General features: G+C 36.9%; 24 non-coding genes across 24 annotated transcripts; all 24 read right to left on the bottom strand.

Annotated features, from left to right (window-relative positions):
* Positions 1–726: 726 nt before the first annotated feature.
* LOC125783082 (5S ribosomal RNA) lies at positions 727–845 on the bottom strand. Its single transcript, XR_007425816.1, has one exon. It is a non-coding gene; the product is annotated as a 5S ribosomal RNA (ribosomal RNA).
* An 804-nt stretch (positions 846–1,649) lies between these two features.
* LOC125784198 (5S ribosomal RNA) lies at positions 1,650–1,768 on the bottom strand. The gene has a single exon (XR_007426918.1). It is a non-coding gene; the product is annotated as a 5S ribosomal RNA (ribosomal RNA).
* Positions 1,769–2,571: 803 nt separating this feature from the next.
* On the bottom strand, positions 2,572–2,690 carry LOC125784197 (5S ribosomal RNA). Its single transcript, XR_007426917.1, has one exon. It is a non-coding gene; the product is annotated as a 5S ribosomal RNA (ribosomal RNA).
* Positions 2,691–3,493: 803 nt separating this feature from the next.
* LOC125783012 (5S ribosomal RNA) lies at positions 3,494–3,612 on the bottom strand. The gene has a single exon (XR_007425748.1). It is a non-coding gene; the product is annotated as a 5S ribosomal RNA (ribosomal RNA).
* Positions 3,613–4,415: 803 nt separating this feature from the next.
* Positions 4,416–4,534, bottom strand: LOC125784196 (5S ribosomal RNA). Its single transcript, XR_007426916.1, has one exon. It is a non-coding gene; the product is annotated as a 5S ribosomal RNA (ribosomal RNA).
* An 804-nt stretch (positions 4,535–5,338) lies between these two features.
* On the bottom strand, positions 5,339–5,457 carry LOC125784195 (5S ribosomal RNA). The gene has a single exon (XR_007426915.1). It is a non-coding gene; the product is annotated as a 5S ribosomal RNA (ribosomal RNA).
* Positions 5,458–6,260: 803 nt separating this feature from the next.
* On the bottom strand, positions 6,261–6,379 carry LOC125784194 (5S ribosomal RNA). Its single transcript, XR_007426914.1, has one exon. It is a non-coding gene; the product is annotated as a 5S ribosomal RNA (ribosomal RNA).
* Positions 6,380–7,182: 803 nt separating this feature from the next.
* LOC125784193 (5S ribosomal RNA) lies at positions 7,183–7,301 on the bottom strand. The gene has a single exon (XR_007426913.1). It is a non-coding gene; the product is annotated as a 5S ribosomal RNA (ribosomal RNA).
* Positions 7,302–8,107: 806 nt separating this feature from the next.
* On the bottom strand, positions 8,108–8,226 carry LOC125784192 (5S ribosomal RNA). Its single transcript, XR_007426912.1, has one exon. It is a non-coding gene; the product is annotated as a 5S ribosomal RNA (ribosomal RNA).
* Positions 8,227–9,032: 806 nt separating this feature from the next.
* Positions 9,033–9,151, bottom strand: LOC125783116 (5S ribosomal RNA). The gene has a single exon (XR_007425850.1). It is a non-coding gene; the product is annotated as a 5S ribosomal RNA (ribosomal RNA).
* A 4,675-nt stretch (positions 9,152–13,826) lies between these two features.
* LOC125783115 (5S ribosomal RNA) lies at positions 13,827–13,945 on the bottom strand. Its single transcript, XR_007425849.1, has one exon. It is a non-coding gene; the product is annotated as a 5S ribosomal RNA (ribosomal RNA).
* Positions 13,946–14,748: 803 nt separating this feature from the next.
* LOC125783213 (5S ribosomal RNA) lies at positions 14,749–14,867 on the bottom strand. Its single transcript, XR_007425947.1, has one exon. It is a non-coding gene; the product is annotated as a 5S ribosomal RNA (ribosomal RNA).
* Positions 14,868–15,670: 803 nt separating this feature from the next.
* On the bottom strand, positions 15,671–15,789 carry LOC125784191 (5S ribosomal RNA). Its single transcript, XR_007426911.1, has one exon. It is a non-coding gene; the product is annotated as a 5S ribosomal RNA (ribosomal RNA).
* A 795-nt stretch (positions 15,790–16,584) lies between these two features.
* Positions 16,585–16,703, bottom strand: LOC125783210 (5S ribosomal RNA). The gene has a single exon (XR_007425944.1). It is a non-coding gene; the product is annotated as a 5S ribosomal RNA (ribosomal RNA).
* Positions 16,704–17,506: 803 nt separating this feature from the next.
* LOC125784190 (5S ribosomal RNA) lies at positions 17,507–17,625 on the bottom strand. The gene has a single exon (XR_007426910.1). It is a non-coding gene; the product is annotated as a 5S ribosomal RNA (ribosomal RNA).
* Positions 17,626–18,428: 803 nt separating this feature from the next.
* Positions 18,429–18,547, bottom strand: LOC125784188 (5S ribosomal RNA). Its single transcript, XR_007426908.1, has one exon. It is a non-coding gene; the product is annotated as a 5S ribosomal RNA (ribosomal RNA).
* Positions 18,548–19,348: 801 nt separating this feature from the next.
* LOC125784187 (5S ribosomal RNA) lies at positions 19,349–19,467 on the bottom strand. The gene has a single exon (XR_007426907.1). It is a non-coding gene; the product is annotated as a 5S ribosomal RNA (ribosomal RNA).
* Positions 19,468–20,270: 803 nt separating this feature from the next.
* Positions 20,271–20,389, bottom strand: LOC125784186 (5S ribosomal RNA). The gene has a single exon (XR_007426906.1). It is a non-coding gene; the product is annotated as a 5S ribosomal RNA (ribosomal RNA).
* Positions 20,390–21,192: 803 nt separating this feature from the next.
* LOC125784185 (5S ribosomal RNA) lies at positions 21,193–21,311 on the bottom strand. The gene has a single exon (XR_007426905.1). It is a non-coding gene; the product is annotated as a 5S ribosomal RNA (ribosomal RNA).
* Positions 21,312–22,105: 794 nt separating this feature from the next.
* LOC125783081 (5S ribosomal RNA) lies at positions 22,106–22,224 on the bottom strand. Its single transcript, XR_007425815.1, has one exon. It is a non-coding gene; the product is annotated as a 5S ribosomal RNA (ribosomal RNA).
* Positions 22,225–23,028: 804 nt separating this feature from the next.
* Positions 23,029–23,147, bottom strand: LOC125784184 (5S ribosomal RNA). The gene has a single exon (XR_007426904.1). It is a non-coding gene; the product is annotated as a 5S ribosomal RNA (ribosomal RNA).
* Positions 23,148–23,950: 803 nt separating this feature from the next.
* Positions 23,951–24,069, bottom strand: LOC125782985 (5S ribosomal RNA). The gene has a single exon (XR_007425722.1). It is a non-coding gene; the product is annotated as a 5S ribosomal RNA (ribosomal RNA).
* An 803-nt stretch (positions 24,070–24,872) lies between these two features.
* Positions 24,873–24,991, bottom strand: LOC125783011 (5S ribosomal RNA). Its single transcript, XR_007425747.1, has one exon. It is a non-coding gene; the product is annotated as a 5S ribosomal RNA (ribosomal RNA).
* An 803-nt stretch (positions 24,992–25,794) lies between these two features.
* On the bottom strand, positions 25,795–25,913 carry LOC125784183 (5S ribosomal RNA). The gene has a single exon (XR_007426903.1). It is a non-coding gene; the product is annotated as a 5S ribosomal RNA (ribosomal RNA).
* Positions 25,914–26,474: the final 561 nt, after the last annotated feature.

The following is a 26,474-nucleotide window of genomic DNA, read 5'->3' as shown; positions in this document are numbered from 1 at the left end:
TTACTGCTCTTGACAAAAGTAAAGCAGCTCTACGGACTAATACAAAGATCTTGCCTCAAAATAAAAGCTCCTTTTAACTTTCACTACAAAAAGTAACCAAAGAAAAAAAGACAAAAACTCCCTGTATGTCTTAATTTTTATCTCTTCATTTTTTTTTTTCAATTTTCTTGCTCTACGTTTCTTACTCAATGGAATGGAAGCTTCAGATTAGGCCCAATAAAAAAAGCCCAATTAAAAAAAAATCATATTTACAAAGAATATTCTGAGAAATAAATAAATAAAATCATACACACACATTAAAGTATACTTGGCATACATTTACAGAAAGGCCCAAGGTGCCTTTTTAATTTTTTTCACCCCTGCCATCCAAACAGCCTGAGTCCGCGGCACACTTGATCCAGGTAATTAAGACCTTCAGGATACACGTGAACATTCTAGACTCAGGTGTGTTAAATCTGAAATCTTTAGCGTGGTAGAGCCCCATGAACAGGAGTCAGTCGCCCTGTACCTATGTTAAGAAAATAAAAAATAATGCATTTTTTCTTTATTTATTAGCATGAAGAAACAATATCCTCCTTCAAAAAAATGAAAGAACTTTTAAGTGAGTATTTAATCTGTATATGGTTTACTGTAAGTGTTTTATATGAAGAGTAAACACAGTGTAGCCTTGTAAAAATTTGTGACATCATGGACTGAACGGAGTAAAAAATAAAGGAAAGATGGAAAAGCTTACAGCACCTGGTATTCCCAGGCGGTCTCCCATCCAAGTACTAACCAGGCCCGACCCTGCTTAGCTTCCGAGATCAGACGAGATCGGGCGTTCTCAGGGTGGTATGGTCGTAAGCGAAAGATCAACTCCCAACAAGCCTATTTATAAGTCACTCACAGACCTGAGTCTTTTCACTGTCATTTACTGCTCTTGACAAAAGTAAAGCAGCTCTACGGACTAATACAAAGATCTTGCCTCAAAATAAAAGCTCCTTTTAACTTTCACTACAAAAAGTAACCAAAGAAAAAAAGACAAAAACTCCCTATATGTCTTAATTTTTATCTCTTCATTTTTTTTGTTCAATTTTCTTGCTCTACGTTTCTTACTCAATGGAATGGAAGCTTCAGATTAGGCCCAATAAAAAAAAAGCCCAATTAAAAAAAAATCATATTTACAAAGAATATTCTGAGAAATAAATAAATAAAATCATACACACACATTAAAGTATACTTGGCATACATTTACAGAAAGGCCCTGTGTCCTACAGAAGGTGCCTTTTTAAATTTTTTCACCCCTGCCATCCAAACAGCCTGAGTCCGCGGCACACTTGATCCAGGTAATTAAGACCTTCAGGATCACGTGAACATTCTAGACTCAGGTGTGTTAAATCTGAAATCTTTAGCGTGGTAGAGCCCCAGGAACAGGAGTCAGTCGCCCTGTACCTATGTTAAGAAAATAAAAAATAATGCATTTTTTCTTTATTTATTAGCATGAAGAAACAATATCCTCCTTCAGAAAAATGAAAGAACTTTTAAGTGAGTATTTAATCTGTATATGGTTTACTGTAAGTGTTTTATATGAAGAGTAAACACAGTGTAGCCTTGTAAAAAATTGTGACATCATGGACTGAACGGAGTAAAAAATAAAGGAAAGATGGAAAAGCTTACAGCACCTGGTATTCCCAGGCGGTCTCCCATCCAAGTACTAACCAGGCCCGACCCTGCTTAGCTTCCGAGATCAGACGAGATCGGGCGTTCTCAGGGTGGTATGGCCGTAAGCGAAAGATCAACTCCCAACAAGCCTATTTATAAGTCACTCACAGACCTGAGTCTTTTCACTGTCATTTACTGCTCTTGACAAAAGTAAAGCAGCTCTACGGACTAATACAAAGATCTTGCCTCAAAATAAAAGCTCCTTTTAACTTTCACTACAAAAAGTAACCAAAGAAAAAAAGACAAAAACTCCCTATATGTCTTAATTTTTATCTCTTCATTTTTTTGTTCAATTTTCTTGCTTTACGTTTCTTACTCAATGGAATGGAAGCTTCAGATTAGGCCCAATAAAAAAAAGCCCAATTAAAAAAAAAATCATATTTACAAAGAATATTCTGAGAAATAAATAAATAAAATCATACACACACATTAAAGTATACTTGGCATACATTTACAGAAAGGCCCTGTGTCCTACAGAAGGTGCCTTTTTAAATTTTTTCACCCCTGCCATCCAAACAGCCTGAGTCCGCGGCACACTTGATCCAGGTAATTAAGACCTTCAGGATCACGTGAACATTCTAGACTCAGGTGTGTTAAATCTGAAATCTTTAGCGTGGTAGAGCCCCAGGAACAGGAGTCAGTCGCCCTGTACCTATGTTAAGAAAATAAAAAATAATGCATTTTTTCTTTATTTATTAGCATGAAGAAACAATATCCTCCTTCAGAAAAATGAAAGAACATTTAAGTGAGTATTTAATCTGTATATGGTTTACTGTAAGTGTTTTATATGAAGAGTAAACACAGTGTAGCCTTGTAAAAAATTGTGACATCATGGACTGAACGGAGTAAAAAATAAAGGAAAGATGGAAAAGCTTACAGCACCTGGTATTCCCAGGCGGTCTCCCATCCAAGTACTAACCAGGCCCGACCCTGCTTAGCTTCCGAGATCAGACGAGATCGGGCGTTCTCAGGGTGGTATGGCCGTAAGCGAAAGATCAACTCCCAACAAGCCTATTCATAAGTCACTCACAGACCTGAGTCTTTTCACTGTCATTTACTGCTCTTGACAAAAGTAAAGCAGCTCTACGGACTAATACAAAGATCTTGCCTCAAAATAAAAGCTCCTTTTAACTTTCACTACAAAAAGTAACCAAAGAAAAAAAGACAAAAACTCCCTATATGTCTTAATTTTTATCTCTTCATTTTTTTGTTCAATTTTCTTGCTTTACGTTTCTTACTCAATGGAATGGAAGCTTCAGATTAGGCCCAATAAAAAAAAGCCCAATTAAAAAAAAAATCATATTTACAAAGAATATTCTGAGAAATAAATAAATAAAATCATACACACACATTAAAGTATACTTGGCATACATTTACAGAAAGGCCCTGTGTCCTACAGAAGGTGCCTTTTTAATTTTTTTCACCCCTGCCATCCAAACAGCCTGAGTCCGCGGCACACTTGATCCAGGTAATTAAGACCTTCAGGATCACGTGAACATTCTAGACTCAGGTGTGTTAAATCTGAAATCTTTAGCGTGGTAGAGCCCCAGGAACAGGAGTCAGTCGCCCTGTACCTATGTTAAGAAAATAAAAAATAATGCATTTTTTCTTCATTTATTAGCATGAAGAAACAATATCCTCCTTCAGAAAAATGAAATAACTTTTAAGTGAGTATTTAATCTGTATATGGTTTACTGTAAGTGTTTTATATGAAGAGTAAACACAGTGTAGCCTTGTAAAAAATTGTGACATCATGGACTGAACGGAGTAAAAAATAAAGGAAAGATGGAAAAGCTTACAGCACCTGGTATTCCCAGGCGGTCTCCCATCCAAGTACTAACCAGGCCCGACCCTGCTTAGCTTCCGAGATCAGACGAGATCAGGCGTTCTCAGGGTGGTATGGCCGTAAGCGAAAGATCAACTCCCAACAAGCCTATTTATAAGTCACTCACAGACCTGAGTCTTTTCACTGTCATTTACTGCTCTTGACAAAAGTAAAGCAGCTCTACGGACTAATACAAAGATCTTGCCTCAAAATAAAAGCTCCTTTTAACTTTCACTACAAAAAGTAACCAAAGAAAAAAAGACAAAAACTCCCTATATGTCTTAATTTTTATCTCTTCATTTTTTTGTTCAATTTTCTTGCTTTACGTTTCTTACTCAATGGAATGGAAGCTTCAGTTTAGGCCCAATAAAAAAAAGCCCAATTAAAAAAAAAATCATATTTACAAAGAATATTCTGAGAAATAAATAAATAAAATCATACACACACATTAAAGTATACTTGGCATACATTTACAGAAAGGCCCTGTGTCCTACAGAAGGTGCCTTTTTAAATTTTTTCACCCCTGCCATCCAAACAGCCTGAGTCCGCGGCACACTTGATCCAGGTAATTAAGACCTTCAGGATCACGTGAACATTCTAGACTCAGGTGTGTTAAATCTGAAATCTTTAGCGTGGTAGAGCCCCAGGAACAGGAGTCAGTCGCCCTGTACCTATGTTAAGAAAATAAAAAATAATGCATTTTTTCTTTATTTATTAGCATGAAGAAACAATATCCTCCTTCAGAAAAATGAAAGAACTTTTAAGTGAGTATTTAATCTGTATATGGTTTACTGTAAGTGTTTTATATGAAGAGTAAACACAGTGTAGCCTTGTAAAAAATTGTGACATCATGGACTGAACGGAGTAAAAAATAAAGGAAAGATGGAAAAGCTTACAGCACCTGGTATTCCCAGGCGGTCTCCCATCCAAGTACTAACCAGGCCCGACCCTGCTTAGCTTCCGAGATCAGACGAGATCGGGCGTTCTCAGGGTGGTATGGCCGTAAGCGAAAGATCAACTCCCAACAAGCCTATTCATAAGTCACTCACAGACCTGAGTCTTTTCACTGTCATTTACTGCTCTTGACAAAAGTAAAGCAGCTCTACGGACTAATACAAAGATCTTGCCTCAAAATAAAAGCTCCTTTTAACTTTCACTACAAAAAGTAACCAAAGAAAAAAAGACAAAAACTCCCTATATGTCTTAATTTTTATCTCTTCATTTTTTTGTTCAATTTTCTTGCTTTACGTTTCTTACTCAATGGAATGGAAGCTTCAGATTAGGCCCAATAAAAAAAAAGCCCAATTAAAAAAAAAATCATATTTACAAAGAATATTCTGAGAAATAAATAAATAAAATCATACACACACATTAAAGTATACTTGGCATACATTTACAGAAAGGCCCTGTGTCCTACAGAAGGTGCCTTTTTAAATTTTTTCACCCCTGCCATCCAAACAGCCTGAGTCCGCGGCACACTTGATCCAGGTAATTAAGACCTTCAGGATCACGTGAACATTCTAGACTCAGGTGTGTTAAATCTGAAATCTTTAGCGTGGTAGAGCCCCAGGAACAGGAGTCAGTCGCCCTGTACCTATGTTAAGAAAATAAAAAATAATGCATTTTTTCTTTATTTATTAGCATGAAGAAACAATATCCTCCTTCAGAAAAATGAAAGAACTTTTAAGTGAGTATTTAATCTGTATATGGTTTACTGTAAGTGTTTTATATGAAGAGTAAACACAGTGTAGCCTTGTAAAAAATTGTGACATCATGGACTGAACGGAGTAAAAAATAAAGGAAAGATGGAAAAGCTTACAGCACCTGGTATTCCCAGGCGGTCTCCCATCCAAGTACTAACCAGGCCCGACCCTGCTTAGCTTCCGAGATCAGACGAGATCGGGCGTTCTCAGGGTGGTATGGCCGTAAGCGAAAGATCAACTCCCAACAAGCCTATTCATAAGTCACTGACAGACCTGAGTCTTTTCACTGTCATTTACTGCTCTTGACAAAAGTAAAGCAGCTCTACGGACTAATACAAAGATCTTGCCTCAAAATAAAAGCTCCTTTTAACTTTCACTACAAAAAGTAACCAAAGAAAAAAAGACAAAAACTCCCTATATGTCTTAATTTTTATCTCTTCATTTTTTTGTTCAATTTTCTTGCTCTACGTTTCTTAATCAATGGAATGGAAGCTTCAGATTAGGCCCAATAAAAAAAAGCCCAATTTAAAAAAAAATCATATTTACAAAGAATATTCTGAGAAATAAATAAATAAAATCATACACACACATTAAAGTATACTTGGCATACATTTACAGAAAGGCCCTGTGTCCTACAGAAGGTGCCTTTTTAATTTTTTTCACCCCTGCCATCCAAACAGCCTGAGTCCGCGGCACACTTGATCCAGGTAATTAAGACCTTCAGGATCACGTGAACATTCTAGACTCAGGTGTGTTAAATCTGAAATCTTTAGCGTGGTAGAGCCCCAGGAACAGGAGTCAGTCGCCCTGTACCTATGTTAAGAAAATAAAAAATAATGCATTTTTTCTTTATTTATTAGCATGAAGAAACAATATCCTCCTTCAGAAAAATGAAAGAACTTTTAAGTGAGTATTTAATCTGTATATGGTTTACTGTAAGTGTTTTATATGAAGAGTAAACACAGTGTAGCCTTGTAAAAAATTGTGACATCATGGACTGAACGGAGTAAAAAATAAAGGAAAGATGGAAAAGCTTACAGCACCTGGTATTCCCAGGCGGTCTCCCATCCAAGTACTAACCAGGCCCGACCCTGCTTAGCTTCCGAGATCAGACGAGATCGGGCGTTCTCAGGGTGGTATGGCCGTAAGCGAAAGATCAACTCCCAACAAGCCTATTCATAAGTCACTCACAGACCTGAGTCTTTTCACTGTCATTTACTGCTCTTGACAAAAGTAAAGCAGCTCTACGGACTAATACAAAGATCTTGCCTCAAAATAAAAGCTCCTTTTAACTTTCACTACAAAAAGTAACCAAAGAAAAAAAGACAAAAACTCCCTATATGTCTTAATTTTTATCTCTTCATTTTTTTGTTCAATTTTCTTGCTTTACGTTTCTTACTCAATGGAATGGAAGCTTCAGATTAGGCCCAATAAAAAAAAGCCCAATTAAAAAAAAAATCATATTTACAAAGAATATTCTGAGAAATAAATAAATAAAATCATACACACACATTAAAGTATACTTGGCATACATTTACAGAAAGGCCCTGTGTCCTACAGAAGGTGCCTTTTTAATTTTTTTCACCCCTGCCATCCAAACAGCCTGAGTCCGCGGCACACTTGATCCAGGTAATTAAGACCTTCAGGATCACGTGAACATTCTAGACTCAGGTGTGTTAAATCTGAAATCTTTAGCGTGGTAGAGCCCCAGGAACAGGAGTCAGTCGCCCTGTACCTATGTTAAGAAAATAAAAAATAATGCATTTTTTCTTTATTTATTAGCATGAAGAAACAATATCCTCCTTCAGAAAAATGAAAGAACTTTTAAGTGAGTATTTAATCTGTATATGGTTTACTGTAAGTGTTTTATATGAAGAGTAAACACAGTGTAGCCTTGTAAAAAATTGTGACATCATGGACTGAACGGAGTAAAAAATAAAGGAAAGATGGAAAAGCTTACAGCACCTGGTATTCCCAGGCGGTCTCCCATCCAAGTACTAACCAGGCCCGACCCTGCTTAGCTTCCGAGATCAGACGAGATCGGGCGTTCTCAGGGTGGTATGGCCGTAAGCGAAAGATCAATTCCCAACAAGCCTATTTATAAGTCACTCACAGACCTGAGTCTTTTCACTGTCATTTACTGCTCTTGACAAAAGTAAAGCAGCTCTACGGACTAATACAAAGATCTTGCCTCAAAATAAAAGCTCCTTTTAACTTTCACTACAAAAAGTAACCAAAGAAAAAAAGACAAAAACTCCCTATATGTCTTAATTTTTATCTCTTCATTTTTTTTGTTCAATTTTCTTGCTCTACGTTTCTTACTCAATGGAATGGAAGCTTCAGATTAGGCCCAGTAAAAAAAAAAGCCCAATTAAAAAAAAAATCATATTTACAAAGAATATTCTGAGAAATAAATAAATAAAATCATACACACACATTAAAGTATACTTGGCATACATTTACAGAAAGGCCCTGTGTCCTACAGAACGTGCCTTTTTAATTTTTTTCACCCCTGCCATCCAAACAGCCTGAGTCCGCGGCACACTTGATCCAGGTAATTAAGACCTTCAGGATCACGTGAACATTCTAGACTCAGGTGTGTTAAATCTGAAATCTTTAGCGTGGTAGAGCCCCAGGAACAGAAGTCAGTCGCCCTGTACCTATGTTAAGAAAATAAAAAATAATGCATTTTTTCTTTATTTATTAGCATGAAGAAACAATATCCTCCTTCAGAAAAATGAAAGAACTTTTAAGTGAGTACTTAATCTGTATATGGTTTACTGTAAGTGTTTTATATGAAGAGTAAACACAGTGTAGCCTTGTAAAAATTTGTGACATCATGGACTGAACGGAGTAAAAAATAAAGGAAAGATGGAAAAGCTTACAGCACCTGGTATTCCCAGGCGGTCTCCCATCCAAGTACTAACCAGGCCCGACCCTGCTTAGCTTCCGAGATCAGACGAGATCGGGCGTTCTCAGGGTGGTATGGCCGTAAGCGAAAGATCAACTCCCAACAAGCCTATTTATAAGTCACTCACAGACCTGAGTCTTTTCACTGTCATTTACTGCTCTTGACAAAAGTAAAGCAGCTCTACGGACTAATACAAAGATCTTGCCTCAAAATAAAAGCTCCTTTTAACTTTCACTACAAAAAGTAACCAAAGAAAAAAAGACAAAAACTCCCTATATGTCTTAATTTTTATCTCTTCATTTTTTTTTTTCAATTTTCTTGCTCTACGTTTCTTACTCAATAGAATGGAAGCTTCAGATTATGCCCAATAAAAAAAAGCCCAATTAAAAAAAATCATATTTACAAAGAATATTCTGAGAAATAAATAAATAAAATCATACACACACATTAAAGTATACTTGGCATACATTTACAGAAAGGCCCTGTGTCCTACAGAAGGTGCCTTTTTAATTTTTTTCACCCCTGCCATCCAAACAGCCTGAGTCCGCGGCACACTTAATCTAGGTAATTAAGACCTTCAGGATCACGTGAACATTCTAGACTCAGGTGTGTTAAATCTGAAATCTTTAGTGTGGTAGAGCCCCAGGAACAGGAGTGAGCCGCCCTGTACCTATACGTTAAGAAAATAAAAAATAATGCATTTTTTTTCTTTATTTATTAGCATGAAGAAACAATATCCTCCTTCAGAAAAATGAAATAACTTTTAAGTGAGTATTTAATCTGTATATGGTTTACTGTAAGTGTTTTATATGAAGAGTAAACACAGTGTAGCCTTGTAAAAAATTGTGACATCATGGACTGAACGGAGTAAAAAATAAAGGAAAGATGGAAAAGCTTACAGCACCTGGTATTCCCAGGCGGTCTCCCATCCAAGTACTAACCAGGCCCGACCCTGCTTAGCTTCCGAGATCAGACGAGATCGGGCTTTCTCAGGGTGGTATGGCCGTAAGCGAAAGATCAACTCCCAACAAGCCTATTTATAAGTCACTCACAGACCTGAGTCTTTTCACTGTCATTTACTGCTCTTGACAAAAGTAAAGCAGCTCTACGGACTAATACAAAGATCTTGCCTCAAAATAAAAGCTCCTTTTAACTTTCACTACAAAAAGTAACCAAAGAAAAAAAGACAAAAACTCCCTATACACTGTAAAAAGTGAAGCATGGAGCTGTTCATTCAAGCTAATAAATATGATTGAACACATAGTACAATTATTGACTTTATTGTGAAACTCAACCTTTTTGAATTTTGATGTGTCAATTTTGATTCAGACTAAATTAATTACAATTCTGAAGGAAATAAACCAAATGTTTTGGTTCCACTGAAATCATACTCGAAGAAAAGAGATAAGGATGTAATATTTTTAATTTGAATCAAACATGAATTGCGCATGCGCACTGTGGAGCACGGGAGAAGTTGGAGAACTGAGGGAGAGAGGGAGAAAGTGCCTGAACGTGCTCGCGAGAGAGAGAATGAGAGAGGGAGAAAGTGCCTGAACGCGCTCGCGAGATAGCAACGCATGCTTATGGTATTGTGGCGTCGGGACTGGAGGGGGGGCGGAAGGAATTATGGGAGCTCACCCTGTTGGGGGAAGTGGGTGTTTTTCTGCGTGTTTATGTTACTGTTTATCCCAGAGTTTCATGTCATGTTTTATTATCACTGTTCTAGTATTATTCATGTAGTTATCAGTTATGTGGTTGTTTTGTGTAAGTGCCTCACCCTTTGTGTGTTTTCTGTGTGTGGGAGTGGGGTTAGCTGCGTTGGAGCTGTAGTTAGTTTCACTTTCAAAAGTGGAATCCCATGTAAATCCAGCTCTTAATGTTCTCCTCAGAGCAAAATAAAAAGAGCAAGAGAGCACTGAAACGAATCTCGCTGGTAATCCGTCCTCTTCCACGCCACAGTAACTTCTGGAACTTCTGAATATGCTGCCATGTTTTTTTTTTTAAGTTCGGTTCAATTTAAATGTATTAGTTTGGTTCCGAAACTGAAATGTAAAGAATTTAACTTGGATCAAGGTGAATAATTAATATTGGGTCGAGTGAAGTAATATGGTTTATGTCAAAATAAAATAATCAGGTTGTAACAATTGACTTTATTTAGATTGAGTGAAGTCAAATAGTTTAGATGCAACAAATGGACATCAATTTTTTTAATTTGAGCAGGGCTACACTTTTTACAGTGTATGTCTTAATTTTTATCTCTTCATTTTTTTTTTTCAATTTTCTTGCTCTACGTTTCTTACTCAATAGAATGGAAGCTTCAGATTATGCCCAATAAAAAAAAGCCCAATTAAAAAAAATCATATTTACAAAGAATATTCTGAGAAATAAATAAATAAAATCATACACACACATTAAAGTATACTTGGCATACATTTACAGAAAGGCCCTGTGTCCTACAGAAGGTGCCTTTTTAATTTTTTTCACCCCTGCCATCCAAACAGCCTGAGTCCGCGGCACACTTAATCTAGGTAATTAAGACCTTCAGGATCACGTGAACATTCTAGACTCAGGTGTGTTAAATCTGAAATCTTTAGTGTGGTAGAGCCCCAGGAACAGGAGTGAGCCGCCCTGTACCTACACTGTAAAAAATGATGTGCTGGTTTTACTTAAAAATATAGTGCAACGTTTTTGCAAGCTTGTTTTTAAGTGTTACCCACAAATCTTTTTTGATAACTTTTAATTAAAATATTAAACTGATATTACTTAATAATTTGCTTGCAAAAATGTTGCACTATGTTTTTACGTAAACCCATGGAAACATTTTTCGTCATTTTTACAAAAAAAATTACAGTGAAATTACTTAAAAATAAGGTTGCAAAAATGTTGCACCATATTTTTACGTAGAACCAACAAATATTTTTTAGTCATTTTTAACTAAAATCTTAAACTGACATTACTTAATAATAAGGTTGCAAAAATGTTGCACCATATTTTTACGTAGAACCAACAAATATTTTTTTACTCATTTTTAACAAAAATCTTAAACTGGCAATACTTAATAATACGTTTGCAAAAATGTTGCACCATATTCTTAAATAAAACTAAGAAAAGTTTTTTTGTCCTTTTTTGTGTCTTAATACTGACAGTACAAAAAAAAATCACTTTACGCCTTCACATAAAAAAATGTCTTTGTCCAGTGAATAAACTTAATATTAACTTAACTTAATATTGTAAGATGAACATGAGCAAGACAGCAGGTTGAGCAGCTGAACATTAAATATTTAAAAGCAGGTAAAAAAAGTCTTAGACCATTTCAAATGAACTCCATTTATTTTTTTTAACAAACAGTCTGTAATTATAGAAATACATGTGTTTTATGCTCATCTGCAAAAACTCTGTAAAACAGTGTAGAAACAAAAATAATATTTTATCCCTTTGTCTCCCTAACCTGCAGGCCAATTACTGAAAAAAAGCATTTTTACAGTCAGTTGAAATAAGTAGATCAGAAAGGTGTTTGTACATAACTTTTTATATTTATTGCACATCAGAATAGAGCAGAATAAAATAAAAAAAAAAGTAAACAGTTACAGAGAGTGTCACAGGTGTGCTTCGGCACACGTGTAAAAACACTGGCTCTGATTGGCTACCACCTCTGTCCCGCATAACTCGCCACCTGATTGGCTGAGCCCAGACTTCTTTTTTTTCTCAGGCTGAAGCCCATGGAAACGCGCATGCGCAGTTTATCGCTGTAGAACAAAGAGAAACTCCTAAAATAAACCGTTAAAGTTGATAATATTTTTTTCTAAAAGCAGTGCTCGGATATGAGGATTACTGGAGACTGGACTGATGGATGTTATGATGTTTGGAGGGGTTCTGAAGCCCGGACTCTGAGGTACGCGCTGATATTCTCTGTTTGCTTGTGAGGGGTGTCCTGTAGTAACCCCAGGCGGATCAAAGAGCGTGTTCACAGACCGAACCGTCTAACGCACTCTTATTCAGGAACCGTACATCCGACAGTAAAACGGTTTGCAGCTCCGTAATCCTGAGAGTCAGCAGGCTGTCATTGATATATTGAGCCTGTAATTATTCATAAACACAGCCAGATATTAATTATTATATTTATCTGGCCCGCCGTCGGGCCAGGGCGTGTTAAGAGCGTGTCAAGTTCAACAGGTGTTACACCGAGAACTGTCACCTGTTTAGACCTGGAGTCACAGATCTCTATAGGTCACAGTTCATGGTGAAACACCTGTTACTACTCACTAGCCTGGGCAGGGGTCCGCTCGAATTACTGTTATTATATCATTATATAGTAACGCACTGCTTTTAATCACCAGTAACGTCAACGGCGTTGTAACGACAGGAAAAGTAATTAATTATTTTATCCCGTTACTGACAAAATGACGTCGTTACCTAACGCCGTTACTTATAACGCTGTTATTCCCAACACTGATAATTATAGAACTAAGTGCACCAAGCTGCTCAGTGAAAAGGAGAATGTAAAAAAGGGGTTGAAGTGGCCAATCATTGTAGCTAACAAGCGTTAGCCTTATAGCACGCGAACAATACTTTGATTAGCCAGCTAGACCGACTCTGGTCTGGCGTTAGTCACCGGGGTCTCTAATGCGGTGCACGCTAACGCTGTGTTAGCATTACAGCACGCTAACGTGGTGTTAGCATTATAGCACGCTAACGCTGTGTTAGCATTACAGCACGCTAACGCGGTGTTAGCATTACGGCACGCTAAAAATAAGTTGATTAAGCCAGCTAGACCGACTCTGGTCTACTCACCGGGGTCGCTAATGCGTGTTAGCATGACGGCCCAGCCCGGTTTGTACGCGCCCAGTGCCGGAATAGCCACCCGGGTGGTTAGCCTACGTGCTAGCTAGCTACATTTGCCCTTTCTTTCGGTTTGATGCTTGCCTATAGCTGCAGGCCAACACAGTTCACTATAGCACCGTGTTTCTAAAACCAACTTAAACTACACAGATAACTCACAACTGTAAATATCTCAAAAATAATCAGTCACTGTGCTCTTACCCATGCAGTCCATGCTCGCTGCCTTCCAAAAGTTCTTCATCAGTGGAGATAAGTACTTGTATCAGTGCCTCGTGGTCTCCCAAGCAGCCTTAAAATATTTAGTTAGGCGTAACAAAATCTTAACATAATACACACTAAAACTATTGGGTTGTACTTATTTTTGTAATTAAGCAAAGTTCGAAAAGTATAATTTTAGGTAAAATCTTCTCATTATAATGAGCAAACATCACTGGGCTCAAATCATGTTGATTTTACTCAAATATTCATGCAATATTTCTCCACATTTCTAAACAAAATAAACACACAAAATATTGGGTTGTACATACTGTTTTAATTAAGCATAGTTCAAAAAATATAATTTTAGGTAAAATCTTCTCATATTAATGAGCAAAGTTTACTGGGCTCAAGAATCGTTTTTTGCAGTGTATACGTTAAGAAAATAAAAAATAATGCATTTTTTTTCTTTATTTATTAGCATGAAGAAACAATATCCTCCTTCAGAAAAATGAAATAACTTTTAAGTGAGTATTTAATCTGTATATGGTTTACTGTAAGTGTTTTATATGAAGAGTAAACACAGTGTAGCCTTGTAAAAAATTGTGACATCATGGACTGAACGGAGTAAAAAATAAAGGAAAGATGGAAAAGCTTACAGCACCTGGTATTCCCAGGCGGTCTCCCATCCAAGTACTAACCAGGCCCGACCCTGCTTAGCTTCCGAGATCAGACGAGATCGGGCTTTCTCAGGGTGGTATGGCCGTAAGCGAAAGATCAACTCCCAACAAGCCTATTTATAAGTCACTCACAGACCTGAGTCTTTTCACTGTCATTTACTGCTCTTGACAAAAGTAAAGCAGCTCTACGGACTAATACAAAGATCTTGCCTCAAAATAAAAGCTCCTTTTAACTTTCACTACAAAAAGTAACCAAAGAAAAAAAGACAAAAACTCCCTATATGTCTTAATTTTTATCTCTTCATTTTTTTGTTCAATTTTCTTGCTTTACGTTTCTTACTCAATGGAATGGAAGCTTCAGATTAGGCCCAATAAAAAAAAGCCCAATTAAAAAAAAAATCATATTTACAAAGAATATTCTGAGAAATAAATAAATAAAATCATACACACACATTAAAGTATACTTGGCATACATTTACAGAAAGGCCCTGTGTCCTACAGAAGGTGCCTTTTTAAATTTTTTCACCCCTGCCATCCAAACAGCCTGAGTCCGCGGCACACTTGATCCAGGTAATTAAGACCTTCAGGATCACGTGAACATTCTAGACTCAGGTGTGTTAAATCTGAAATCTTTAGCGTGGTAGAGCCCCAGGAACAGGAGTCAGTCGCCCTGTACCTATGTTAAGAAAATAAAGAATAATGCATTTTTTCTTTATTTATTAGCATGAAGAAACAATATCCTCCTTCAGAAAAATGAAAGAACTTTTAAGTGAGTATTTAATCTGTATATGGTTTACTGTAAGTGTTTTATATGAAGAGTAAACACAGTGTAGCCTTGTAAAAAATTGTGACATCATGGACTGAACGGAGTAAAAAATAAAGGAAAGATGGAAAAGCTTACAGCACCTGGTATTCCCAGGCGGTCTCCCATCCAAGTACTAACCAGGCCCAACCCTGCTTAGCTTCCGAGATCAGACGAGATCGGGCGTTCTCAGGGTGGTATGGCCGTAAGCGAAAGATCAGCTCCCAACAAGCCTATTTATAAGTCACTCACAGACCTGAGTCTTTTCACTGTCATTTACTGCTCTTGACAAAAGTAAAGCAGCTCTACGGACTAATACAAAGATCTTGCCTCAAAATAAAAGCTCCTTTTAACTTTCACTACAAAAAGTAACCAAAGAAAAAAAGACAAAAACTCCCTATATGTCTTAATTTTTATCTCTTCATTTTTTTGTTCAATTTTCTTGCTTTACGTTTCTTACTCAATGGAATGGAAGCTTCAGATTAGGCCCAATAAAAAAAAGCCCAATTAAAAAAAAAATCATATTTACAAAGAATATTCTGAGAAATAAATAAATAAAATCATACACACACATTAAAGTATACTTGGCATACATTTACAGAAAGGCCCTGTGTCCTACAGAAGGTGCCTTTTTAATTTTTTTCACCCCTGCCATCCAAACAGCCTGAGTCCGCGGCACACTTGATCCAGGTAATTAAGACCTTCAGGATCACGTGAACATTCTAGACTCAGGTGTGTTAAATCTGAGATCTTTAGCGTGGTAGAGCCCCAGGAACAGGAGTCAGTCGCCCTGTACCTATGTTAAGAAAATAAAAAATAATGCATTTTTTCTTTATTTATTAGCATGAAGAAACAATATCCTCCTTCAGAAAAATGAAAGAACTTTTAAGTGAGTATTTAATCTGTATATGGTTTACTGTAAGTGTTTTATATGAAGAGTAAACACAGTGTAGCCTTGTAAAAAATTGTGACATCATGGACTGAACGGAGTAAAAAATAAAGGAAAGATGGAAAAGCTTACAGCACCTGGTATTCCCAGGCGGTCTCCCATCCAAGTACTAACCAGGCCCGACCCTGCTTAGCTTCCGAGATCAGACGAGATCGGGCGTTCTCAGGGTGGTATGGCCGTAAGCGAAAGATTAACTCCCAACAAGCCTATTTATAAGTCACTCTGAGTCTTTTCACTGTCATTTACTGCTCTTGACAAAAGTAAAGCAGCTACGGACTAATACAAAGATCTTGCCTCAAAATAAAAGCTCCTTTTAACTTTCACTACAAAAAGTAACCAAAGAAAAAAAGACAAAAACTCCCTATATGTCTTAATTTTTATCTCTTCATTTTTTTGTTCAATTTTCTTGCTCTACGTTTCTTAATCAATGGAATGGAAGCTTCAGATTAGGCCCAATAAAAAAAAAGCCCAATTTAAAAAAAAATCATATTTACAAAGAATATTCTGAGAAATAAATAAATAAAATCATACACACACATTAAAGTATACTTGGCATACATTTACAGAAAGGCCCTGTGTCCTACAGAAGGTGCCTTTTTAATTTTTTTCACCCCTGCCATCCAAACAGCCTGAGTCCGCGGCACACTTGATCCAGGTAATTAAGACCTTCAGGATCACGTGAACATTCTAGACTCAGGTGTGTTAAATCTGAGATCTTTAGCGTGGTAGAGCCCCAGGAACAGGAGTCAGTCGCCCTGTACCTATGTTAAGAAAATAAAAAATAATGCATTTTTTCTTTATTTATTAGCATGAAGAAACAATATCCTCCTTCAGAAAAATGAAAGAACTTTTAAGTGAGTATTTAATCTGTATATGGTTTACTGTAAGTGTTTTATATGAAGAGTAAACACAGTGTAGCCTTGTAAAAAATTGTGACATCATGGACTGAACGGAGTAAAAAATAAAGGAAAGATGGAAAAGCTTACAGCACCTGGTATTCCCAGGCGGTCTCCCATCCAAGTACTAACCAGGCCCGACCCTGCTTAGCTTCCGAGATCAGACGAGATCGGGCGTTCTCAGGGTGCTATGGCCGTAAGCGAAAGATCAACTCCCAACAAGCCTATTTATAAGTCACTCACAGACCTGAGTCTTTTCACTGTCATTTACTGCTCTTGACAAAAGTAAAGCAGCTCTACGGACTAATACAAAGATCTTGCCTCAAAATAAAAGCTCCTTTTAACTTTCACTACAAAAAGTAACCAAAGAAAAAAAGACAAAAACTCCCTATATGTCTTAATTTTTATCTCTTCATTTTTTTTTGTTCAATTTTCTTGCTCTACGTTTCTTACTCAATGGAATGGAAGCTTTAGATTAGGCCCAATAAAAAAAGCCCAATTAAAAAAAAATCATATTTACAAAGAATATTCTGAGAAATAAATAAATAAAATCATACACACACATTAAAGTATACTTGGCATACATTTACAGAAAGGCCCTGTGTCCTACAGAAGGTGCCTTTTTAAATTTTTTCACCCCTGCCATCCAAACAGCCTGAGTCCGCGGCACACTTGATCCAGGTAATTAAGACCTTCAGGATCACGTGAACATTCTAGACTCAGGTGTGTTAAATCTGAAATCTTTAGCGTGGTAGAGCCCCAGGAACAGGAGTCAGTCGCCCTGTACCTATGTTAAGAAAATAAAAAATAATGCATTTTTTCTTTATTTATTAGCATGAAGAAACAATATCCTCCTTCAGAAAAATGAAAGAACTTTTAAGTGAGTATTTAATCTGTATATGGTTTACTGTAAGTGTTTTATATGAAGAGTAAACACAGTGTAGCCTTGTAAAAAATTGTGACATCATGGACTGAACGGAGTAAAAAATAAAGGAAAGATGGAAAAGCTTACAGCACCTGGTATTCCCAGGCGGTCTCCCATCCAAGTACTAACCAGGCCCGACCCTGCTTAGCTTCCGAGATCAGACGAGATCGGGCGTTCTCAGGGTGGTATGGCCGTAAGCGAAAGATCAACTCCCAACAAGCCTATTCATAAGTCACTCACAGACCTGAGTCTTTTCACTGTCATTTACTGCTCTTGACAAAAGTAAAGCAGCTCTACGGACTAATACAAAGATCTTGCCTCAAAATAAAAGCTCCTTTTAACTTTCACTACAAAAAGTAACCAAAGAAAAAAAGACAAAAACTCCCTATATGTCTTAATTTTTATCTCTTCATTTTTTTGTTCAATTTTCTTGCTTTACGTTTCTTACTCAATGGAATGGAAGCTTCAGATTAGGCCCAATAAAAAAAAGCCCAATTAAAAAAAAAATCATATTTACAAAGAATATTCTGAGAAATAAATAAATAAAATCATACACACACATTAAAGTATACTTGGCATACATTTACAGAAAGGCCCTGTGTCCTACAGAAGGTGCCTTTTTAATTTTTTTCACCCCTGCCATCCAAACAGCCTGAGTCCGCGGCACACTTGATCCAGGTAATTAAGACCTTCAGGATCACGTGAACATTCTAGACTCAGGTGTGTTAAATCTGAAATCTTTAGCGTGGTAGAGCCCCAGGAACAGGAGTCAGTCGCCCTGTACCTATGTTAAGAAAATAAAAAATAATGCATTTTTTCTTTATTTATTAGCATGAAGAAACAATATCCTCCTTCAGAAAAATGAAATAACTTTTAAGTGAGTATTTAATCTGTATATGGTTTACTGTAAGTGTTTTATATGAAGAGTAAACACAGTGTAGCCTTGTAAAAAATTGTGACATCATGGACTGAACGGAGTAAAAAATAAAGGAAAGATGGAAAAGCTTACAGCACCTGGTATTCCCAGGCGGTCTCCCATCCAAGTACTAACCAGGCCCGACCCTGCTTAGCTTCCGAGATCAGACGAGATCGGGCGTTCTCAGGGTGGTATGGCCGTAAGCGAAAGATCAACTCCCAACAAGCCTATTTATAAGTCACTCACAGACCTGAGTCTTTTCACTGTCATTTACTGCTCTTGACAAAAGTAAAGCAGCTCTACGGACTAATACAAAGATCTTGCCTCAAAATAAAAGCACCTTTTAACTTTCACTACAAAAAGTAACCAAAGAAAAAAAGACAAAAACTCCCTATATGTCTTAATTTTTATCTCTTCATTTTTTTTGTTGAATTTTCTTGCTCTACGTTTCTTACTCAATGGAATGGAAGCTTCAGATTAGGCCCAATAAAAAAGCCCAATTAAAAAAAAATCATATTTACAAAGAATATTCTGAGAAATAAATAAAAAAAATCATACACACACATTAAAGTATACTTGGCATACATTTACAGAAAGGCCCTGTGTCCTACAGAAGGTGCCTTTTTAAATTTTTTCACCCCTGCCATCCAAACAGCCTGAGTCCGCGGCACACTTGATCCAGGTAATTAAGACCTTCAGGATCACGTGAACATTCTAGACTCAGGTGTGTTAAATCTGAAATCTTTAGCGTGGTAGAGCCCCAGGAACAGGAGTCAGTCGCCCTGTACCTATGTTAAGAAAATAAAAAATAATGCATTTTTTCTTTATTTATTAGCATGAAGAAACAATATCCTCCTTCAGAAAAATGAAAGAACTTTTAAGTGAGTATTTAATCTGTATATGGTTTACTGTAAGTGTTTTATATGAAGAGTAAACACAGTGTAGCCTTGTAAAAAATTGTGACATCATGGACTGAACGGAGTAAAAAATAAAGGAAAGATGGAAAAGCTTACAGCACCTGGTATTCCCAGGCGGTCTCCCATCCAAGTACTAACCAGGCCCGACCCTGCTTAGCTTCCGAGATCAGACGAGATCGGGCGTTCTCAGGGTGGTATGGCCGTAAGCGAAAGATCAACTCCCAACAAGCCTATTTATAAGTCACTCTGAGTCTTTTCACTGTCATTTACTGCTCTTGACAAAAGTAAAGCAGCTCTACGGACTAATACAAAGATCTTGCCTCAAAATAAAAGCTCCTTTTAACTTTCACTACAAAAAGTAACCAAAGAAAAAAATACAAAAACTCCCTATATGTCTTAATTTTTATCTCTTCATTTTTTTTTGTTCAATTTACTTGCTCTACGTTTCTTACTCAATGGAATGGAAGCTTCAGATTAGGCCCAATAAAAAAAAAAGCCCAATTAAAAAAAAAATCATATTTACAAAGAATATTCTGAGAAATAAATAAATAAAATCATACACACACATTAAAGTATACTTGGCATACATTTACAGAAAGGCCCTGTGTCCTACAGAAGGTGCCTTTTTAATTTTTTTCACCCCTGCCATCCAAACAGCCTGAGTCCGCGGCACACTTGATCCAGGTAATTAAGACCTTCAGGATCACGTGAACATTCTAGACTCAGGTGTGTTAAATCTGAAATCTTTAGCGTGGTAGAGCCCCAGGAACAGGAGTGAGCCGCCCTGTACCTATACGTTAAGAAAATAAAAAAGAATGCATTTTTTTCTTTATTTATTAGCATGAAGAAACAATATCCTCCTTCAGAAAAATGAAAGAACTTTTAAGTGAGTATTTAATCTGTATATGGTTTACTGTAAGTGTTTTATATGAAGAGTAAACACAGTGTAGCCTTGTAAAAAATTGTGACATCATGGACTGAACGGAGTAAAAAATAAAGGAAAGATGGAAAAGCTTACAGCACCTGGTATTCCCAGGCGGTCTCCCATCCAAGTACTAACCAGGCCCGACCCTGCTTAGCTTCCGAGATCAGACGAGATCGGGCGTTCTCAGGGTGGTATGGCCGTAAGCGAAAGATCAACTCCCAACAAGCCTATTCATAAGTCACTCACAGACCTGAGTCTTTTCACTGTCATTTACTGCTCTTGACAAAAGTAAAGCAGCTCTACGGACTAATACAAAGATCTTGCCTCAAAATAAAAGCTCCTTTTAACTTTCACTACAAAAAGTAACCAAAGAAAAAAAGACAAAAACTCCCTATATGTCTTAATTTTTATCTCTTCATTTTTTTGTTCAATTTTCTTGCTTTACGTTTCTTACTCAATGGAATGGAAGCTTCAGATTAGGCCCAATAAAAAAAAGCCCAATTAAAAAAAAAATCATATTTACAAAGAATATTCTGAGAAATAAATAAATAAAATCATACACACACATTAAAGTATACTTGGCATACATTTACAGAAAGGCCCTGTGTCCTACAGAAGGTGCCTTTTTAATTTTTTTCACCCCTGCCATCCAAACAGCCTGAGTCCGCGGCACACTTGATCCAGGTAATTAAGACCTTCAGGATCACGTGAACATTCTAGACTCAGGTGTGTTAAATCTGAAATCTTTAGCGTGGTAGAGCCCCAGGAACAGAAGTCAGTCGCCCTGTACCTATGTTAAGAAAATTAAAAATAATGCATTTTTTCTTTATTTATTAGCATGAAGAAACAATATCCTCCTTCAGAAAAATGAAAGAACTTTTAAGTGAGTACTTAATCTGTATATGGTTTACTGTAAGTGTTTTATATGAAGAGTAAACACAGTGTAGCCTTGTAAAAATTTGTGACATCATGGACTGAACGGAGTAAAAAATAAAGGAAAGATGGAAAAGCTTACAGCACCTGGTATTCCCAGGCGGTCTCCCATCCAAGTACTAACCAGGCCCGACCCTGCTTAGCTTCCGAGATCAGACGAGATCGGGCGTTCTCAGGGTGGTATGGCCGTAAGCGAAAGATCAACTCCCAACAAGCCTATTTATAAGTCACTCACAGACCTGAGTCTTTTCACTGTCATTTACTGCTCTTGACAAAAGTAAAGCAGCTCTACGGACTAATACAAAGATCTTGCCTCAAAATAAAAGCTCCTTTTAACTTTCACTACAAAAAGTAACCAAAGAAAAAAAGACAAAAACTCCCTATATGTCTTAATTTTTATCTCTTCATTTTTTTTTTGTTCAATTTTCTTGCTCTACGTTTCTTACTCAATAGAATGGAAGCTTCAGATTAGGCCCAATAAAAAAAAGCCCAATTAAAAAAAAATCATATTTACAAAGAATATTCTGAGAAATAAATAAATAAAATCATACACACACATTAAAGTATACTTGGCATACATTTACAGAAAGGCCCAAGGTGCCTTTTTAATTTTTTTCACCCCTGCCATCCAAACAGCCTGAGTCCGCGGCACACTTGATCCAGGTAATTAAGACCTTCAGGATACACGTGAACATTCTAGACTCAGGTGTGTTAAATCTGAAATCTTTAGCGTGGTAGAGCCCCATGAACAGGAGTCAGTCGCCCTGTACCTATGTTAAGAAAATAAAAAATAATGCATTTTTTCTTTATTTATTAGCATGAAGAAACAATATCCTCCTTCAAAAAAATGAAAGAACTTTTAAGTGAGTATTTAATCTGTATATGGTTTACTGTAAGTGTTTTATATGAAGAGTAAACACAGTGTAGCCTTGTAAAAATTTGTGACATCATGGACTGAACGGAGTAAAAAATAAAGGAAAGATGGAAAAGCTTACAGCACCTGGTATTCCCAGGCGGTCTCCCATCCAAGTACTAACCAGGCCCGACCCTGCTTAGCTTCCGAGATCAGACGAGATCGGGCGTTCTCAGGGTGGTATGGTCGTAAGCGAAAGATCAACTCCCAACAAGCCTATTTATAAGTCACTCACAGACCTGAGTCTTTTCACTGTCATTTACTGCTCTTGACAAAAGTAAAGCAGCTCTACGGACTAATACAAAGATCTTGCCTCAAAATAAAAGCTCCTTTTAACTTTCACTACAAAAAGTAACCAAAGAAAAAAAGACAAAAACTCCCTATATGTCTTAATTTTTATCTCTTCATTTTTTTTGTTCAATTTTCTTGCTCTACGTTTCTTACTCAATGGAATGGAAGCTTCAGATTAGGCCCAATAAAAAAAAAGCCCAATTAAAAAAAAATCATATTTACAAAGAATATTCTGAGAAATAAATAAATAAAATCATACACACACATTAAAGTATACTTGGCATACATTTACAGAAAGGCCCTGTGTCCTACAGAAGGTGCCTTTTTAAATTTTTTCACCCCTGCCATCCAAACAGCCTGAGTCCGCGGCACACTTGATCCAGGTAATTAAGACCTTCAGGATCACGTGAACATTCTAGACTCAGGTGTGTTAAATCTGAAATCTTTAGCGTGGTAGAGCCCCAGGAACAGGAGTCAGTCGCCCTGTACCTATGTTAAGAAAATAAAAAATAATGCATTTTTTCTTTATTTATTAGCATGAAGAAACAATATCCTCCTTCAGAAAAATGAAAGAACTTTTAAGTGAGTATTTAATCTGTATATGGTTTACTGTAAGTGTTTTATATGAAGAGTAAACACAGTGTAGCCTTGTAAAAAATTGTGACATCATGGACTGAACGGAGTAAAAAATAAAGGAAAGATGGAAAAGCTTACAGCACCTGGTATTCCCAGGCGGTCTCCCATCCAAGTACTAACCAGGCCCGACCCTGCTTAGCTTCCGAGATCAGACGAGATCGGGCGTTCTCAGGGTGGTATGGCCGTAAGCGAAAGATCAACTCCCAACAAGCCTATTTATAAGTCACTCACAGACCTGAGTCTTTTCACTGTCATTTACTGCTCTTGACAAAAGTAAAGCAGCTCTACGGACTAATACAAAGATCTTGCCTCAAAATAAAAGCTCCTTTTAACTTTCACTACAAAAAGTAACCAAAGAAAAAAAGACAAAAACTCCCTATATGTCTTAATTTTTATCTCTTCATTTTTTTGTTCAATTTTCTTGCTTTACGTTTCTTACTCAATGGAATGGAAGCTTCAGATTAGGCCCAATAAAAAAAAGCCCAATTAAAAAAAAAATCATATTTACAAAGAATATTCTGAGAAATAAATAAATAAAATCATACACACACATTAAAGTATACTTGGCATACATTTACAGAAAGGCCCTGTGTCCTACAGAAGGTGCCTTTTTAAATTTTTTCACCCCTGCCATCCAAACAGCCTGAGTCCGCGGCACACTTGATCCAGGTAATTAAGACCTTCAGGATCACGTGAACATTCTAGACTCAGGTGTGTTAAATCTGAAATCTTTAGCGTGGTAGAGCCCCAGGAACAGGAGTCAGTCGCCCTGTACCTATGTTAAGAAAATAAAAAATAATGCATTTTTTCTTTATTTATTAGCATGAAGAAACAATATCCTCCTTCAGAAAAATGAAAGAACTTTTAAGTGAGTATTTAATCTGTATATGGTTTACTGTAAGTGTTTTATATGAAGAGTAAACACAGTGTAGCCTTGTAAAAAATTGTGACATCATGGACTGAACGGAGTAAAAAATAAAGGAAAGATGGAAAAGCTTACAGCACCTGGTATTCCCAGGCGGTCTCCCATCCAAGTACTAACCAGGCCCGACCCTGCTTAGCTTCCGAGATCAGACGAGATCGGGCGTTCTCAGGGTGGTATGGCTGTAAGCGAAAGATCAACTCCCAACAAGCCTATTCATAAGTCACTCACAGACCTGAGTCTTTTCACTGTCATTTACTGCTCTTGACAAAAGTAAAGCAGCTCTACGGACTAATACAAAGATCTTGCCTCAAAATAAAAGCTCCTTTTAACTTTCACTACAAAAAGTAACCAAAGAAAAAAAGACAAAAACTCCCTATATGTCTTAATTTTTATCTCTTCATTTTTTTGTTCAATTTTCTTGCTTTACGTTTCTTACTCAATGGAATGGAAGCTTCAGATTAGGCCCAATAAAAAAAAGCCCAATTAAAAAAAAAATCATATTTACAAAGAATATTCTGAGAAATAAATAAATAAAATCATACACACACATTAAAGTATACTTGGCATACATTTACAGAAAGGCCCTGTGTCCTACAGAAGGTGCCTTTTTAATTTTTTTCACCCCTGCCATCCAAACAGCCTGAGTCCGCGGCACACTTGATCCAGGTAATTAAGACCTTCAGGATCACGTGAACATTCTAGACTCAGGTGTGTTAAATCTGAAATCTTTAGCGTGGTAGAGCCCCAGGAACAGGAGTCAGTCGCCCTGTACCTATGTTAAGAAAATAAAAAATAATGCATTTTTTCTTCATTTATTAGCATGAAGAAACAATATCCTCCTTCAGAAAAATGAAATAACTTTTAAGTGAGTATTTAATCTGTATATGGTTTACTGTAAGTGTTTTATATGAAGAGTAAACACAGTGTAGCCTTGTAAAAAATTGTGACATCATGGACTGAACGGAGTAAAAAATAAAGGAAAGATGGAAAAGCTTACAGCACCTGGTATTCCCAGGCGGTCTCCCATCCAAGTACTAACCAGGCCCGACCCTGCTTAGCTTCCGAGATCAGACGAGATCAGGCGTTCTCAGGGTGGTATGGCCGTAAGCGAAAGATCAACTCCCAACAAGCCTATTTATAAGTCACTCACAGACCTGAGTCTTTTCACTGTCATTTACTGCTCTTGACAAAAGTAAAGCAGCTCTACGGACTAATACAAAGATCTTGCCTCAAAATAAAAGCTCCTTTTAACTTTCACTACAAAAAGTAACCAAAGAAAAAAAGACAAAAACTCCCTATATGTCTTAATTTTTATCTCTTCATTTTTTTGTTCAATTTTCTTGCTTTACGTTTCTTACTCAATGGAATGGAAGCTTCAGTTTAGGCCCAATAAAAAAAAGCCCAATTAAAAAAAAAATCATATTTACAAAGAATATTCTGAGAAATAAATAAATAAAATCATACACACACATTAAAGTATACTTGGCATACATTTACAGAAAGGCCCTGTGTCCTACAGAAGGTGCCTTTTTAAATTTTTTCACCCCTGCCATCCAAACAGCCTGAGTCCGCGGCACACTTGATCCAGGTAATTAAGACCTTCAGGATCACGTGAACATTCTAGACTCAGGTGTGTTAAATCTGAAATCTTTAGCGTGGTAGAGCCCCAGGAACAGGAGTCAGTCGCCCTGTACCTATGTTAAGAAAATAAAAAATAATGCATTTTTTCTTTATTTATTAGCATGAAGAAACAATATCCTCCTTCAGAAAAATGAAAGAACTTTTAAGTGAGTATTTAATCTGTATATGGTTTACTGTAAGTGTTTTATATGAAGAGTAAACACAGTGTAGCCTTGTAAAAAATTGTGACATCATGGACTGAACGGAGTAAAAAATAAAGGAAAGATGGAAAAGCTTACAGCACCTGGTATTCCCAGGCGGTCTCCCATCCAAGTACTAACCAGGCCCGACCCTGCTTAGCTTCCGAGATCAGACGAGATCGGGCGTTCTCAGGGTGGTATGGCCGTAAGCGAAAGATCAACTCCCAACAAGCCTATTCATAAGTCACTCACAGACCTGAGTCTTTTCACTGTCATTTACTGCTCTTGACAAAAGTAAAGCAGCTCTACGGACTAATACAAAGATCTTGCCTCAAAATAAAAGCTCCTTTTAACTTTCACTACAAAAAGTAACCAAAGAAAAAAAGACAAAAACTCCCTATATGTCTTAATTTTTATCTCTTCATTTTTTTGTTCAATTTTCTTGCTTTACGTTTCTTACTCAATGGAATGGAAGCTTCAGATTAGGCCCAATAAAAAAAAAGCCCAATTAAAAAAAAAATCATATTTACAAAGAATATTCTGAGAAATAAATAAATAAAATCATACACACACATTAAAGTATACTTGGCATACATTTACAGAAAGGCCCTGTGTCCTACAGAAGGTGCCTTTTTAAATTTTTTCACCCCTGCCATCCAAACAGCCTGAGTCCGCGGCACACTTGATCCAGGTAATTAAGACCTTCAGGATCACGTGAACATTCTAGACTCAGGTGTGTTAAATCTGAAATCTTTAGCGTGGTAGAGCCCCA

Source organism: Astyanax mexicanus, chromosome 18, assembly GCF_023375975.1.
Source record: "Astyanax mexicanus isolate ESR-SI-001 chromosome 18, AstMex3_surface, whole genome shotgun sequence".
Lineage (NCBI taxonomy): Eukaryota > Metazoa > Chordata > Actinopteri > Characiformes > Acestrorhamphidae > Astyanax > Astyanax mexicanus.
This window is presented reverse-complemented; position numbering and strand designations above follow the sequence as displayed.